At 39.2% G+C, this 16,569-nt stretch overlaps 1 protein-coding gene across 1 annotated transcript in view; it reads left to right on the top strand.

Moving 5' to 3' along the window:
• The first annotated feature begins 8,097 nt into the window (after positions 1 to 8,097).
• The window catches only part of LOC102198016 (leucine zipper tumor suppressor 2), a 41,098-nt gene continuing 32,626 nt past the window's right edge, over positions 8,098 to 16,569 (top strand). The window contains exon 1 of the mRNA XM_005725861.1: positions 8,098 to 8,360. The gene's annotated coding sequence lies outside the window, so the exon portion shown is untranslated. The remainder of the gene's footprint in view (positions 8,361 to 16,569) is intronic.

The following is a 16,569-nucleotide window of genomic DNA, read 5'->3' as shown; positions in this document are numbered from 1 at the left end:
GACTGGCTTTTAAACATGAGAGGAAAACCTTTTGAGAGTCACCAGCATGCCCTGTTCTTATGTAACACCCAGATCTGGCCAAAGAGAGTGCTGAGGGGCTTAATCTGCCCTGGCACCAAGGGTGTGGAGGCTATTCAAGAGCCCCGAGGGGATTGGGGAGGGTGCACAATCTTAGGTGGCAGTTTGGGCTCTTGCATTTGCTATAAAACTCAAAAAGTTTAAATGAGAGGGTAGGTGGGGTGACAGTAAGAGCATAATAGCAGGAATAAGAGAGGAGGTGCTGTGGTTGTGGTCAGGAATGTGGCGTCTGTGGCTAAGCGAATGGATGACGAAACTGTTAAATGGCGCTTTGAAAGGCAAGCATCTCTGATTTTAATGAGAGAAGGGCCTCATTCCTCTTCAGCAAGTGGTCAGAATTAGTGTCCTACTTCGGAGACAAGTGAGGCTCCTGGCAGAGCCCCTGCACCTCACACCAAACTTTCTTTTAATTTAGCCTGAGAGAGAGAAAGACAGAGAGAGAGAGAGAGAGAGAGAGAGCAAGATGGGGACAGCTCTGCTGAACAGCCAACTGGGCATACTCCACAGCCAGGCCAAAGAAAATGTCCATTCACTCTCAAATTAGCCGTCTGCATGGCCACCTTGAAAGGAGGCCCCTCTCTACCTAATCTTCTCAGACTGTGTGCACACACTGGCTGTCTGCTTCATGAGCGCCTGAGCACTGAAACCACAGCAGTTAATTGAAGCATTATCGGCATAAGCATGGTCGGTTAAGCTGATTATCTAACTGTGGACTATCCTCCTTAAAGACACATAAAAAAACAGGGGACACATATGAATCCTGCATGTTGTCTTTAAAGGCCATCAGTTTGGCACTGTGCAGGAAAATACAGAGCAGCAACTGTGGATTGATGGATGGATAGAGAAGATTGGTTTTCATCTCTACTGAATATTCCCCCCATGCTCTCCATCAAATTATTGTACATTTTAATTAAGCTCCTCAATTACAAAAGGACAACGTTTGATAATGAGGATCAAAGTGAGTGCACTATTCAGTAAATGACAAAGCAGCTCCCTTGGCACACAGATGCTGAGATTAGATGGCTGAGGGAGTCTGGCACCTCACAGCTCCAGCCAACAATGACAAAGGAAGCTGAATTCCTGGAGAAAATAATAATGCAAAGCTTCTGTGGAACAATGCCAGAAACATTAATAATGCTATCAAGCGATGTCCTCTGACTATGCATTCGATGCTTCAGAAATACTTCACACATTGCTCGTGCATAGCATCTGTTTCTTGAAGATTAGTAAAGACAAGGAGGGACACATGCAGACTGGTTGCTTTGCTATTACAGCACATGTGGAAATATTCATAATGGACTTGTCCTTGGTTAGGACAAGCATAAGAAACATGCGCTCAACATCAACCATATGTGGGTGACTGATAAGAACAACGACAGCTTCTGTTGACATATGGTCCACTGCTTGACCTCATCTTCTATCCATCACAATTTTCATTACATCACCTTTCTCACTCTGGGCAGTATTTTGAGAGTATAGTACTGTATTTTGGATATATTTTCTTTTTTTCCCTTTTACTTAAAGACATTTGCAGTGCAGGCTTTTGTTTTTTTACCTGTTGAAACCCATTTTAATACACTTGACATCATTTTAAGTGTAATATTTTTTATTAATGTAGTCATTAAACAGTTATAACCTGTTACTGTAATGTAACAAATTCAATTTCGTTTTACTCTATGTCCATTTGATGCAATATTATCAAGACAACAAACTTGTTGAGGCCTTAATTGTGTTAAAATCACAAGTTCAAAACCCTTTGTGGCTTCACTACACCAGCTTATATTATATCCTGTTACCTGTCTGGTTGCAGTGTACATAGCTCTACCCCTTTGGCCTGGTAGGCCTTTTACTTCCTTACCACCAGACTGAGAACAAAGAACCTGTATGTTAAGAAGACTCTGCTTAGCCTTTTAACAGATTATCATGCAATGGAACGAGATCTTTCCTCCCTTGATGTTTGGTTATGTTACACTAGATCCCTGTATTGTTAACTTTAAAGAAATGGAAATGCTAAGATGGTGGATGCATTAGTGACATAAGCCTATGTTATCCTAATTTATAGGATCATTTCAACAGCATGACAGCAGTGTGATTTGGGTTGATCCTTGATTGTATTTTTTTCTCATTTAAATGCAAAGGAAAAAAAATCATTAATTCAGTCAAGTCGTCCATTAATTTATCCATATACCCTCCATCTGTTAAATCTACCTTCCACACAGCTGTCAGGAGAAACTTAGATCTGCTGAAGTTAAACTGTCTGGTGAAACCACCACCCAGACCATAACAGACTGATAATCTCTCTACACCTGCAATTCTCATACTGTGGTCCGACTCGCGGAGCATGGACTCAAAGGGAAAAAAAATTAAGTGTTCAGGAAACTCTTAACTATGGCTCTAATATTGTGTAACTTGAGTAATTATCACTCTTATTAGCTCTGTACACTTTTTGTGATGTCTAGTGGGTAAATAAGCCAAATAAATTCAATGTCCATAGTGTGACTCATAGTTTAGATGTCATACATCACCCTGTGCCCCTACTTTTAGTCTTTTCTTAGGTCAATTCATTAGTTTCTAGCCTAATTTAGCATACCAAATTTGCCTTCATTACTATTATGGTTCATGACTTCTGGTCAATCACACCAAAAGTTATTAAGGTTTTTGAAAGCTCATATAGAGGTTAAAAGTAAAATTATTTATTATCTCAAAGGTATATAGTACTCTGGGTAGCATGGTGACAGAGTGGTTAGCAGGAGGGTCCCGGATTCAAGGGCCCCCCGTTGTGAAGTTGTCCTCATGTGAAAATATGCTCGAATTTTAGAAGCCTATACATCAGTTTACATGTCAGTTTACACAGTTTACGTGCCAACCTCCAAAATTTGGCCTACCAGTGTCTGTGTATCACGTGAAGTTTGAAGTTACAATTTGGTTTAAATTAAGTAATAATTTGGCCAAGCTGCTGTTTGTTACCACCAACCCCCAAAGTGTAATGAACAAGAATACCAAGAAGCAGAATTTTCCCTTAATCTGGTCAACTAAATAGCATAAATTGCTGTCAGTTGTATTACTCAGTGACATAAAAATGTCTGTTTCACATTATTCAATTTTGATTTAGCTTGTTTTGCTTACAGCTTGGGGCCTTCATCTGTTGGTGTTTATATTAACAATCTTTCAGTTTACTGTTGAATCATAGGGCTGGTAAGCAGGACAAAGAGTACAAACACATGACATGTGGTTTACTTCCCCCCTCTCTACATGATATGATCGTAGCAGATGAAGATAAAACACGCACTGTGTTTAGGTTTATGCGTCAGCAGGTCATTCCCATTGCTTGTCCTACTTGTCATTCATGCATTTTGCTTTGACTAACCTATTTTCCTTATGATGAGTGCTTACAGTATTTTGGTTAGTTCATTATTTTCCTTCCTGCTGGAGATTTAGAAATGAGAGTGTTTATTTGTTTTACTGGCAGTTTACATTCTTCTATCTTTCAGTTAATCAGACTTGTTTATGTGTGCAAACACGAGCTAAAACTGACGTCACCGTAGAATAATTGCAGAGATCTTGCTGTGTATTTTGCTGCAAATACCGTACACCATGTAAGTCAAATGCAAAGTGCACAAACGGGGATATCACGCAAGTACACAAATGCTTTTATACTGCACCTGGGAAAACCTTAAAATGTTTTTCCTGGCTTCCTTTGCTCATGCTTAATGTATCATAATGGAAAGCACTGCAGTTTCACATTCAGGAAATGGACTCTCAAATAGCGGAGATATAGGGGCCATTTTTGAGTGAAATGAGTTGCAGCGTCACTGACCACTTACTCTTCACCAATTTCCTCCATCCGGCATGTTCATGAATAAAATGAGCTCACAGTGGGATGTGGAGGGTTCATTATCAGCCAACACAGCATAATTTGCTGATCTGAGCAATGATAGGCATCTTGGACATGCGTGCAGGAGCTGAGAGCAATGTGAACACAATGTCCTCATGCTCGAGTGGCGAAGAGTGCACTGATTTCGGAGAGTCATTATCAACAGGCACGCATTCAACCCACACACAATTATCAATTACTGTAACAACTCTTCTCAGATTCTCTAGAGACCAGATAAGTGCAGGGCAGTTTTTTTTCCTCCAGTCCTATTATGTCTGATTGCTGTAGCCCCACCAATTGAAGTCAAAAAGTTGAGTAAATGTACAATCCTGCAAAATGGAGTACAGTGGTTTAAATTTAAAGATTTGTTCTTCATATAAAAAAAGTAAATAAACCTTTCTGTGCAAACCCACAAGACATCCACATCCACAAGTGTGCATGTTTTGCAGCTGCATTTTAAAACAGTGGGACAACTCTGGAGGCTGTACTAGTGATTAGTTGGTCATAGTTAGCCCATACCATAAACTGTATTCAGGAGCTGGACATAGCTAGTTACCATCTTGAAGTTTATGCTACCATCATTACCATCTTAGTTTTATGAGGTAAGGAACTATCACAGACCTGACTCTAAAACTGAGGGACACTACACCTCCGTAGAGTAGAAACTTGTCAGTCACAAACTAGACTTGCCCTAAAGTATACCCTGCTTCATTGTTCTTTTAGACAATAATGAGGACCAAACTTTGCAACATGACCATCGTGCTATATTTGATAAGTGTGAAACTAGTGATTCAGCCCATTAATCTATAAGCAAAGGTTCTACTGAAGCCACAAATCAAGAAAACTAAGTGCCCTGTTCCCATACTATTGAATTTTCTCAAATGACGTCATGCACACTTTACCCAAAGTTGTCCAGCAAACTGGATGCAATAGTGTTATGGGGAAAAAAAATCCCCCACCTGGTTGGCAGTGCTTCCTGGAGGTTGCTCCCACTCTCTGGATGAAGTGAAGGTGCTGCACTAAAAACCTTGCTGGCAGATTGCCACAGTTGCCTGTAGTTTTTCATGTTTGTCTGCAAACCGAAAAAGTGTGATCAAAACCAGAAAAAATAAGTAAAAGTTGTACTATAGCACTGCAGTCAAGATGTTTCCAAAGATGTTTCCTTTCCTATTTCACACTCGGCTGCGAACCGCTCCAGTGCGAGCTGGAGGCCACCACCTGATGAAGCCAACATAACCACATCATCTACAAAAAGCTGAGACAGTTTTCTGAGACCATCCAGTTGGAAGCCTTCCACCACTGGACTGTACCTAGAAATTCTGTCCATAAAAATTATGAACAGAATCGGTGATAAAGGCCAGCCCTGGCGGAGTTCAACTCCCACTGGGAATGAATCGGACTTATTGCCAGCTATGCAGACCAAGCTCCTGCAACGGTTGTATAGGGATCAAATTGTATAGCAACGTGCCAGACACCCCATAGTCCTGAGGCACCTCCCACCGTTGAATGCCTTCGAGTCCACAGAACACATGTAGACTGGTTGGTCAAACTCCTTTGCCCCTCATGTATCCTTGAAAAGGTAAAGAGCTGGTCCAGAGTTCCATGACCTGGGACAAAACCGCATTGTTCCTCCTTTATCTGAGGTTCAACTAACGGATGGACTCTCCTTTCCAGCATAAAGTGACATAGACTTTTCCAGCGAGGCTGAGGAGTGTGATCCCCCTATAGTTGGAACATACCCTCCGGGCCCCCTTCCTGAAGATGTGAACCACCATCCCGGTCTGCCAATCCAGAGGTACCCCACCTGATCTCCACGCAAAATTGTAGAGGTGTATCAACTAAGACAACCCTACAGGATCCAGAGCCTTCAGGAACTCAGGGTGAACCTTGTCTGCCCCAGGGCTCCTGCCGCTTAGGAGTTGTTTAAATGTGATTTCAAGGCATCCTTGTCTGTTACTTTCATTCAAACTACGACCACAGCACAACACACCACACAGACCAGTGACCGACAATCATTTTCACAATGACTGCCATCAAACTCCAGGAAGTACTCCCAACTGGTTGGGAAACTGATTTTTTTCTTCTTCTTTCTTTTTCAGACAGAGACCATGCCAGATGGTCTCTGGCTGGTCGCTAAACCTGTGACTGGAGTTTTATCCCTTGATCCTACATTGTCACCATGATTGTCACACATGGTTAATGGTCACATCAGAGGAGTTGGTCCCTTGTGGTTAGTGGAAAGAACACAGGTTTAATGTACATTTGCCTTGGCTTCTATTTTTAGAACTGGAAGCTATGTGTATCTTGGTTTGAATTGCCATAAAATTTTGTACAGACAGAACTAAGATGGCTCAAAAATGTATTATTTCAAGTTATATTATAACAGTAAAACACAACAGGTTATTCCAACCATGCATTCAGACAGGACGATTTGATTATTTACAGTTTTTCTGTTCATATTTTGTGTTATTATGAGACTATCTATATGTCTATATATCACTCTCTCTGTGTGGACTTATATTTAACTTTGGACTGACATATCAGTCAGCGTTCAGCTCTAAAAATAACCAAAAGAACGAGAGTTTTGATGCTGTTTTTGATCTGAACCCTCTGTGCGACTGTGCATATATAGCCTTCTTTCACTCCTCTGGAGCATAAAAGCTTGTCTGAGAGGGTTGAGGTTCGTTAGGTGTGACCTCGTTCTACATATTTAGAATACAGAGCAAAGAACTGGTTGTGCTGGAGCAGGCTTTGAATCTAGGGTACGTTATCTTCATCACAAAACTGTACTGTGGGACTATGATCCCTTTACAACCCAATCAGAGCGGTACCATCTTTCGATTGATAGGCTGTAATTAAACAGTGTGGTGTTTTAATGTGGTAAACATGCACTGTTAAATATTTCAGTCTGCTGCAAATAGCTTTTAAGACATATTTTTCTGTATTTAGGGGCATCTGAAAGTCACACTGGGCTTGCTGGATAAAAGTGTGTGTCCGTGTACAGGTGTTGTGCAAACATACCGCCTGTGTTTATATTACATTGTGTGGAATTACCTGGCTTATGGGGTCAATTGGGGGTCAATCTCCCATGACATAAATCGTTACTCTTTGTTGTAAAGACTTTGTTTAAGGTTTTATCAAGCTAAGCTTTGGGTAATTGTTAAGGGATTAGTTTATCGCAGTTCATATACCTAAAGCACCTCACAGCGGGAAGCTATCAAGTGGGCTTCAAAGTAAAAGCATGTTGTTTCTGTTATTTTGCCCCCTCTGATCATATAACATGCCTTAGTGTTTGTTTGATGTACGAAAGAAACTGTAAGCTAAGAGTGTGCTCGTTTTGGTCCTGCTATGACTTCTAAAATTAACATCCTGCTGCCACTTTATGTTTGCTTTTACAATTTCTGTGCAACATGCAGAATACTGGAGAAACCTCTTGCCCTAATGGCAAACTTTTACAGATTAATGCCAAAATGATGTAGGTTATTATGATCATTATTACTATTGTTTAACCACTGTCCTCTATAAATTCTTTCCATCCAAAGAAACTTATAAAATAAGTATTTTTTAACTTACTGCTATTTTATTAAAACCACAACGGTAGGTGAATCTCGGATAACCAACTTCACTCATGCTTTTTTTTTGTAATATATAAAGATAGAATTTAAATATAAACATATAATTTAAATTAGCATTAAATTAAGAAGAAAATGTAAAAAAAAGAAATCTACTAGACCCCAAGCAATTTCTACTTAGGTTCAATGCACAAAATGACAATTTGAAATGAAAAAAAGAATAATCAGTCTCTGTATTTTAAAACCTCAAGAGCTAATAGTATTGTTGCGGATCAAATATAAATAATTAAATAAATAAATAACCCCTCAAATCAAATAAACACCTCCCAGGACTATTGAAGGACTCTTTTTGAACCTTTTTGAATTGATGAAGATACATTATTTTAATATAGTTGCACTTTGTTGTTTGTTCGCTTTTATTTATTTATTTTTTCAGTTTTATTTTAAAAATTTCTTTGCCTGAAAATGTTTGAATGAAAATTTTATGACATTTATTCCTAGTAAACAGTCTTATTTTGAAACATATTACCGGATGTAACGTCAGTTTTTCTCACCAGCTTTCCGCCTCTCTAATGAAATACGAGCAGCTCCCGTTCAGCTCCTCGCAAAGCAACAAACGCGCTTTCAGCGACAGGAAGAGTAACGAGACAGCTTGAGCAAGACTTGAACATGCAGTTTTGTCAGCTCAGCCGTGGCTAAAGTTACGAGTTTGTGGATAAGACAATTTAAAAAGAAGAAAAAAAAAACATTCCCGAGGCATCCTGATTTTCCTCCTCAGATTTTTCCACAACAGAGCAGAGCAACTGTCCCGGACTGTCCACAGCACTCTGTATACGGTAGGCTCTAACTAACCTAACAATCAATGAAAACATGATACAGTTAGTGTGCGTGGCTTTATGTCGGGGTTTGAGTTGTGCCAAAGCATGTGTGTCTTATTGTTTACTTTGAACGCACAGATATCCAACTTTGTCACACCTACTCCACACAGGTGTATGATTGGGAAATAAAGAGTAGGTTCTTTTTCTTTTGCACTTTAAAAAGTCTCACTTCCCTTTTTTCTTTATTATCGATGTGTTCATCGCTCATGACAGGTTGGGTGGGTTTAGACACAACAAAGTGCCTCCTGTAGTGTATCCAGACTCATTTCCTGTCCAGACTTCAGCTTCAGTGGAGATTATAAATCAACAGTTTCCTTATCGTGGACTTTCAGTATGTCCTCCTCATCGGTCTCTTTAAGACTAATCTGGTTTCTTTCTATCTTATCTGTTTAGAAATGGAGAGCTGGCTAATTGCTGTGCATTATTTTAGTCTTAGGGACATGATTGCTTTTCTAGGAACTACTTAAAGTTGTCATTTCTATGAAGAATCAGTGGGTGTCTTTCACCCGATCTCCTCAAAATTTGTATGTACAATAACCTAAGCATGTTGAGTGCTAAAAGTGGGCCCTCGTGGCAATAAAAGCCTTTAAATTTTACCCAAAATACACCTTAGTTTTCTTTTGTCCCCCTAGCGAACTATAAGAAACCAATAAAACATTCACATTGGCAGCAATTCTTTCTGTTAGTTTATGTAATATATTAAATTTGTGAGTTTTGGTTGGTTGTTACACTTTGTGTGGATGTATATTTGCTTTAGCCCTTAAATTGTAATGTGGACATCAGTAGGCTAAAGTTATATTAGTTATTAGTCAGTTATTAAAGTGATTATTATAAGGAATAAAACCTTGTTATTTGTTTCCACCCACACTTTGGGTCTACATGATGTGGAATGTGTTTTTCCTTTGTGGCTTTCTGGTCTTTTCTAAAGCTAGAAATGACCAAACGTGCAGCATCACAGGAGACCTGAAAATCTAGGCCTGCTCCACAGGCGGTGAGTTTGTTTTAGGATTGGTTTGCTGCTGTCAACCAGAATGAATAACACCAGCAGGAGCTCAGAAAAAGTTTTACTTAACAACAAGCAAACATGAAGTCTTTGGGGGCAGTGGCAGATTTTATGACCCAATGACAACAGAAAGTAGGAGAGAGCAGTTAACATTCACTCAAGTACTGCCTGACCTGCCCCTGGGACAGAGCAGCAACATATGTGAATTCTTAAAATGAATGGCATTCCCCCCGTGACGCTGTCTGCAGTGGAAATTGGCTCGACTCAGACGCACATTTACAGTACTGTTGCCCGGTGTGCTGTGAGGCCACACTTTGATTAAAATTAAAATCTGTGAAACACAAAAAAGTTTACATCTATATTAAGAAGGATTTATGCTGCCAAAAAACCCTAAGTGCACTTATTTTAATAATGAGGTAAAAAAACAACAACATTCCCTCTATTTTACGTTCGCAGCTCAGTCATCTGTAAACAAAAGGCCAAATGCTTGGAACAAGATAACATAGTAAAGAGCAAACAAAGCGAACAGTAGGGCAAGCTCCGGCCTTCAAACCCCCACAACTCTGCAGGATGCTGTATTGAAATTTCTTCTGCTTAAACATACAAAACAAGGTCAAACCCGCACCTGAGCAGCTTTGTCAGTGAGAGGCTACGCAGCCTATTTGCATTGATAATTTGTCCAGTGATTTTTCTAAGCACATGGCAGCTTCCCTAATTTCTAAAGGAGTGCTTTGTCAGCATAAAAGAGCACTCCTGACACTAAGACATATCCCGCATTGTGTTTTTATTTTCTTCTCTTTTTGCATGATGGGTGAATCATGACTCTCGATGTTTAGGGTTGGGGTGTGATGACCAGTATTTTGCTTGGTTAACAAATCTGTGTTTGTTTTGTTTTTTTCTGTCCTGTATTGTATATGTTGAAACCTTTAAATAAAAGTGTCAGTAGGGTGCTTGAACCATCAGTCACACAGGCCTAGAGACCAGTTGGCGACCACCCCTGGGAAAATGTTACCTGACCCCGTGGTTGACGAGTGGTTGCTGGCTGTCCCTGCCAGAGAGGGTGTTGCAATGAACCCTCTTTTGGTCATTTGCAGATTGCCACAGTTGCCTGTAGTTTGCATGTTGTTGAGTTTATTCATCCTAGTTAAAGGCTGCATGTGGGAAAACACCTATTACACCTACAAAACTCCCAAAATCCAAGACTAGTCAAGCTGCAGAAAAGGTTTTGCTAATTCAGGCTTGCAAATACTTATGTGCTCATTTAATGTAATCACATTTTTCAGCTTTTTATGTGATTATTATGAAACAAACTGTGTGTATGAGACACTGGTGGCCTTGAGGCACCGTATGTGCTGCCAGTTAAAATCACCCCAAGCACTAGAAGAGAAAGCACTGTTTTGATAGGGAGGTTTACTTTAGTGCAGTGCGCATTTGGTCATGTAATGTGTCTTCTCGCGGCACCACACCTTGTTTGTTTCTAGTCAGACTTGTTTTAATCAGGAAGGCTGAGCTGGAGGTATGAGTGTATATTAGTATTAAAAGGCCATATTGTTTTTGTTTTCTCTGATACTTCTCAGTTGTGCTGCTGTGAACGTTGCCCTTGAGCTCTTTAAACTAAAGGTCGTGGCCCTCTATTGTTTGTTTTATGCTGTACAAACTGTCTCCTTGAAGGAATAATAATATGAGAGAAACTTTAAAAGACAAGGGAACAATGGCAAGATAGCGGGAGCTGTCAGGAACGTAAAAACATGTGTTGTATTTAGTCTTCGTGAGGGCCCATCACGCCACATGAAGTGCAGATTTAGTAATTACTGGGTTTCTTTGTTTATGCAGCGCCTCATTGTGTTGAATTTGTTCTCCTCTCAATGATTGCTTACTGTAATTAGTGTTGTTGCAAACTTTCCCACACAACAGTGTTTTAAAACTGTCTGAAATTATGATGCTGGGACTTAGTGAGGCTTTTAACACAAATAGCTGGAGAAGAAGATTGGATACAAGCTTTTATTAGTATCAACATTACAGAAGAAGGAATAGAGCTCTACTTGAAGATCAATAATTCGCTGGGAATTATGTCTTAAAGGAAGACTTGCTGTGGGCTGATATAAAATCCATGCTTTTTCGACTGTGTACAGATGAGCTGAATGGGGGTTTCAGGTAGCTGAAAGACTGCAGGTTGTTGAAGATGTTGACTAAACAAAGTGAGCTGTGGCCAGGCGGCTTTAACTGTGTGCCCTCCGTTTTCCCACTGTTAGAGTTACTGATTTCAAATAGCTTATAGTGAAATTCCAAATCTCTTTTTGTTGTGATATGATTAGATAGGCAGTGTTTCCTCCTCTGACCTACAGTGCATTTATAATTACTTTCTGCTTTTGTAAACAGTCCTTGAGCCTGTGTTGCTGGGCACACGTCTGTAAATGACAAGAAAGGGCAATTCTTTGTACTCTTGTCAGTTCCTGTATTTTTATATATTAATACAATAGGATGTGATAATAGGAATTTTTTTATGGAAACCAGAACACCTTGGCAGGCTAAGTACGAGGACATCAACTCTAATCCAGGGCTTTTCTTGTCTAAGAACTAGCTTTTGAGGAAAAAGTCATACTTTCTCTGATGCAATACCTTGACTTCAGTTCTCTTCTAATACAGTAAACGAAGGATGAAGCCGGGAATGATTATTTTAGCTGATGGAAAATTACTTTTAGGGGGTTCCGACAGCACGATTTGTTTAAAAAGCCTGTATTCCTGTCTTTTTTTCTTTTAAGCAGTAAACAAAGGTTCTCTTACATAAAACTGATGAAAGGTTAAAGGATAAAACCTCTTTGTTGGAGGGTAAACTTCTCAATATGCAGGAAAACTTTGGTAAAGTAACACCAAGCCTGGCTTAAACATGGTTTTCCTGACTCTGTAAAATGACAGTAATACATCTAAGCATACAAATATGCTAAATTGGTATTTATGAGTAAAAGTATACATGACAACCAAACCAAAGTAAGGACCAAAGTAGCCATAATTACTTTTTATGCCTCATTTATTTGCACTACTCTTATTTCAGCTCAGTGTCAGAGTAATTAGGTTACTAGATTAAGTTGTCATTTACACTAGTTGCTCTTCTTCCTGCTGTCACTATGAGTACTCCTCCTCACACATATCGGCATATTTTTATGCCTTTAACTTGTCAGTGTGGTTCTTCATGAAGATGGGGATATGTTACATGAGTTGACGGGGAAGGCTTTGCCTGGCTGCTTCTTCTTCTTCTTCTTCTTCTTCTTTTTTTTTAAACCACAGTTTACAGTTGTGAATGAAACTATTATAGATACAGATATTACAGAAGCTATAGATGTAGCAGCTATAGATGTAGCAGGTGCTATATCCTCATGTCAAATAGTCTGACTCAAGGGTCAAGGAAGCAGACTCAGCAGACATTTCGGGTTCATTTACAGTGACCACCATTATATGTGAAACTGAACAAACCTCCCCCAAATTAACTTAATTAACAAAAACCAAAAAGCAGATGAACTAGGTAACATAACACACCTCTATGTGAGAATCACATAAAGCTACTTTTCTGATGGCTCTGTATGGAAGGAAAATATTCAAGAAATCACTTTGTGTCCTGAAAAACAAAAGGAAACATTCCTATGAAAAAAAAACACCCCTCCTTTTGGGTTAACTTGTTGATGTCAGTCATGACATCATCAGTACTTTAAAAATCAGGATATGTGGAGCGGGCCTTTCCCACACCTGACATACATGAAGACTGAGAATGAAGAACTAGTGTCAGTATGCACAAATGAGTCAATCTGCAACATAATAAACTATAAAGCAACATGGGACCAAGTATTTGCTTTAATCTGCTGAATGTTTGATTTTGACGTCAACATAATGCTTACACAAACAAACCTGGGATACTAAGTGTAGCAGTGTTACTCTGACAATAGCAAATCATAGCGAATAAACACATGTAGAGAATAATGTGCTTAATGTGCAAAAAGTCAATACTTCTGAGATGAATGTAGTATTTCAACTACTCATTCACTTTGTCACACCTCTAAACTGCTGACCCTTTGCTTTTAGCTTCCTCTACTTTTAGCTCTCCTATGAAGTGTAACGACTAAGAACCAGCATAGAATTCTGCCTAATAGATCAACCCATGTCACTTTCGGAGTCTGTGCTATAGCAAGGAGTTGTCTTCATATACTAAACTGAATCTTTTAGCTTATTGATAGTAATTTTAAGCAGTTTCCTGTTATTTCTAACTGTTGGATATATGGTCATGTCTATTCTGCTTCAGTAACAGCAACCCAATCTAATAAAATAAAAACAGCTGGTTTAAAAAAATGACATTTGTATTGTAAAAATAGAATTGGAAAGGTTTTTTTTTCCCCCTTTGGGAATGAACCTAGGACCTATTTTTGGGGGCACCAGCATTTTGGTTCAAAATCCATGAAAAGCCTGAGAACTCTGCTTGGAAAAGGTGTTATGAATAACAGAGCCCCTATTTTGGCAGATATCCTAGATTTATTATATGAAAGATACGTGACGGGGGCCATTATGGCCATACAAATAAAAAATAATGGAGAATCTTTATATTTTTTTTTTAAAAATGCACCCCACAATTAAAATAACTTGCAGGTTTAATTTACTGCTGAGCCTTGTGACCTGAGCTCCTGTCGAGGATTTGGTTTGGTACTCCTAGCCAGCTCTGAGCTCTTTGCACAGCTGGACTGAACAGCTGTTTGAGGGCACTGAGAGGCAGGGGCTGAGGTTTTAAGAGACCTCAGATGCCTGAGCTTGGGAACCAGACAGGACATTTTGTGGCCTTCTTTTCTGCCTAATCTGTCCTGACGCGACCAGGTTGTGTCTGTGATCATTAAATTTTGAAGAATACAGATTAAGATGGGGAGTATTTGGAGGATTTAACAGCAGATGAATGTTACACCCAGGCCTCCCAGTTTCTCTCCTTTGTTAAATCTCATGTGATTTTTTTTTTTTTTTTTTTTTTTTTTTTTTTGCTTTGTCCCAATTTTCAAGTGCAGCAGCCATTTATCTGTGGACATCTTTTACCTTCTAAATTGCCATCTTTTTGTCCTCTTGTCTCCTTTCCCGGTGCTTTGACTAATGGCCCCATTTCAATGCAAATGGACCATGGTGCCAAAGCACCCTCCATCCATATTTTAAAACTTTTGACTTCCAAAACTTTGGCCAAAAGTTTTTGTTTCTAGAAGATTTCCCAGGACTTTTTTATACCTCTACAAAAACCCATAGAACCACATGTAGTACAATAACTTCAATATGTTATATGTCAACATGATCAACTTATGTTTGTGTATTATACAAAGGGTGTGCAACTAGGAAATGACTTTAATGTTAACCTGTTGATTTTCTGTCTAAAAGAATTCATAGCTTGAACTTATAAAGGTGAAATTGCTTGATTTATAAAATATTCAGCAATGAAGCATTGGTGTGCATGTGACAGAAGATGGGGAACGAGAGAAGGCATCGTAAAGAGCAGACAAAAGAAAGCCACTAAAGCAAAGACAGAAGAATTTAGAGCAAATGTTGAAGATGAAGGAGAAAAACGTAACACATGTAGTTAGGCCCACAAGTGGTGTCCTTACCACAGTGTGTAAAACAAGTATAAACAGACGTTTAAGTCAGGAATTCCCACTGATTTTGAAATAAGAATCTCAAACCCTGGACTCATGCTGGTGTCATGACACTGACGTCATTGTTTTGCCAGTATGCAGCTGTCAGAAAAACATTGTCAGTCAGTTGATAAGCTTCAGGGCACGTGATTCAGAGAGACTGGAGAAGGTTCCCTTTTGTAACTGTTTTCTTGATTGATTGTTTTGCCAATAAAATATCACAAAATGTCAAAAATAATCTTAATTTTTTAGTAAATATATTGATGTTTTTTTCCCCCAACTAACTTTCCAAAACTCAAACAGTCATTTTACCTTATATGACAAGATTTTCTGATAATAAGAGGACTCATTTGTTGCAGTAATACTTAAATTCAGTTTCACTGTCTGGCCTGACTTTGTTTTTTTTAAATAGACTGATCAGCCAGTGCTTTAAAAAAATAAATTCAGGGTTATTTTTTATATTCAAGTGTGACGCAAAGTGGACATGACTCTACCAGTTTTTATTCTACAGACAGAACAGAGTTCATCCCCTGAATATAGATGAATGTAGAATATAAAAGCTCTCTCCTTTCAGTAAATTTCTAATGTGCTGTTTAGAGAAGCAGGCTGAACCTCTCATATTTCTCTTTACTCAATCACTGCTCCACCGCTGTAACTGCATTCGTTCTCTTAATCATCCCCAAATGTTTTTCCCCATCCCCACAGACTTGACCTGTGCCACTGCCTCCTTTCCTGCACTCACTTTCTGAATGGGTCACAGTAGTGACTACATTTACAGTTTTGTAAACAGCCCTGATAAGATGCCAGAACGGCTGGGCTTAGTTTCCTTCAGAGATAAGTTGCTGTCATCAACATCACTCAGGGAAAAGTGTCCTTGGTGGGTGGAAGGTAGGAGAAGACACTATTTAAGTCTGAAGTCATTGAATGAGCTACAAAGCATATTGCCAGAGTTCTAACAGTGTATTACAAGCCCAGTGGGGATAGGTTATATATTTTATAATACAAAAGCTACAACTTGGTTTAGCTATTCTATCTTACTACCTTCTTGGAAGTGCTGCTAGATTAAGCAGAAGTCACAATCATGATTGGTCATTTTATTTTGGTAATTGTTTGATAAATGTAATTAACTTAAGTTAATAAGATGCACAATATTAACTTATTACACAGAATTTTCTTGAGCTTCAACTTATTAAAAAAGAGGTGGAGGTGGTGGGAGACCCAGGGTCTTTAAGCCCCAACATGGACTGATTCATAGCGCTTTTCTACTCACCCGGAGTACTCAAAGCGCTGTATACAACATACCTCGTTCACCCATTCACAACCACTCATACAAGTGCAAACTAATAAACATTCACACTCCAATGAACGCATCGGAGGGCAACTTGGGGTTAGTATCTTGCCCAAGGATATTTGGCATGCAGACTGGGAAGCCAAGGATCGAACCACCAACCTTCCAATCAGTAGCTGATCTGCTCTACCACCTGAGCCACAGCCACCCCAACAAGGTTTTGTTGTGTTT

The sequence above is a fragment of the Pundamilia nyererei genome, unplaced genomic scaffold (genome assembly GCF_000239375.1).
Source record: "Pundamilia nyererei isolate P.nyererei 1_Seehausen unplaced genomic scaffold, PunNye1.0 scaffold00017, whole genome shotgun sequence".
Taxonomy (NCBI): domain Eukaryota; kingdom Metazoa; phylum Chordata; class Actinopteri; order Cichliformes; family Cichlidae; genus Pundamilia; species Pundamilia nyererei.
The sequence above is the reverse complement of the archived record's forward strand: the minus strand, read 5'-3'. Positions and strand labels throughout refer to the sequence as shown.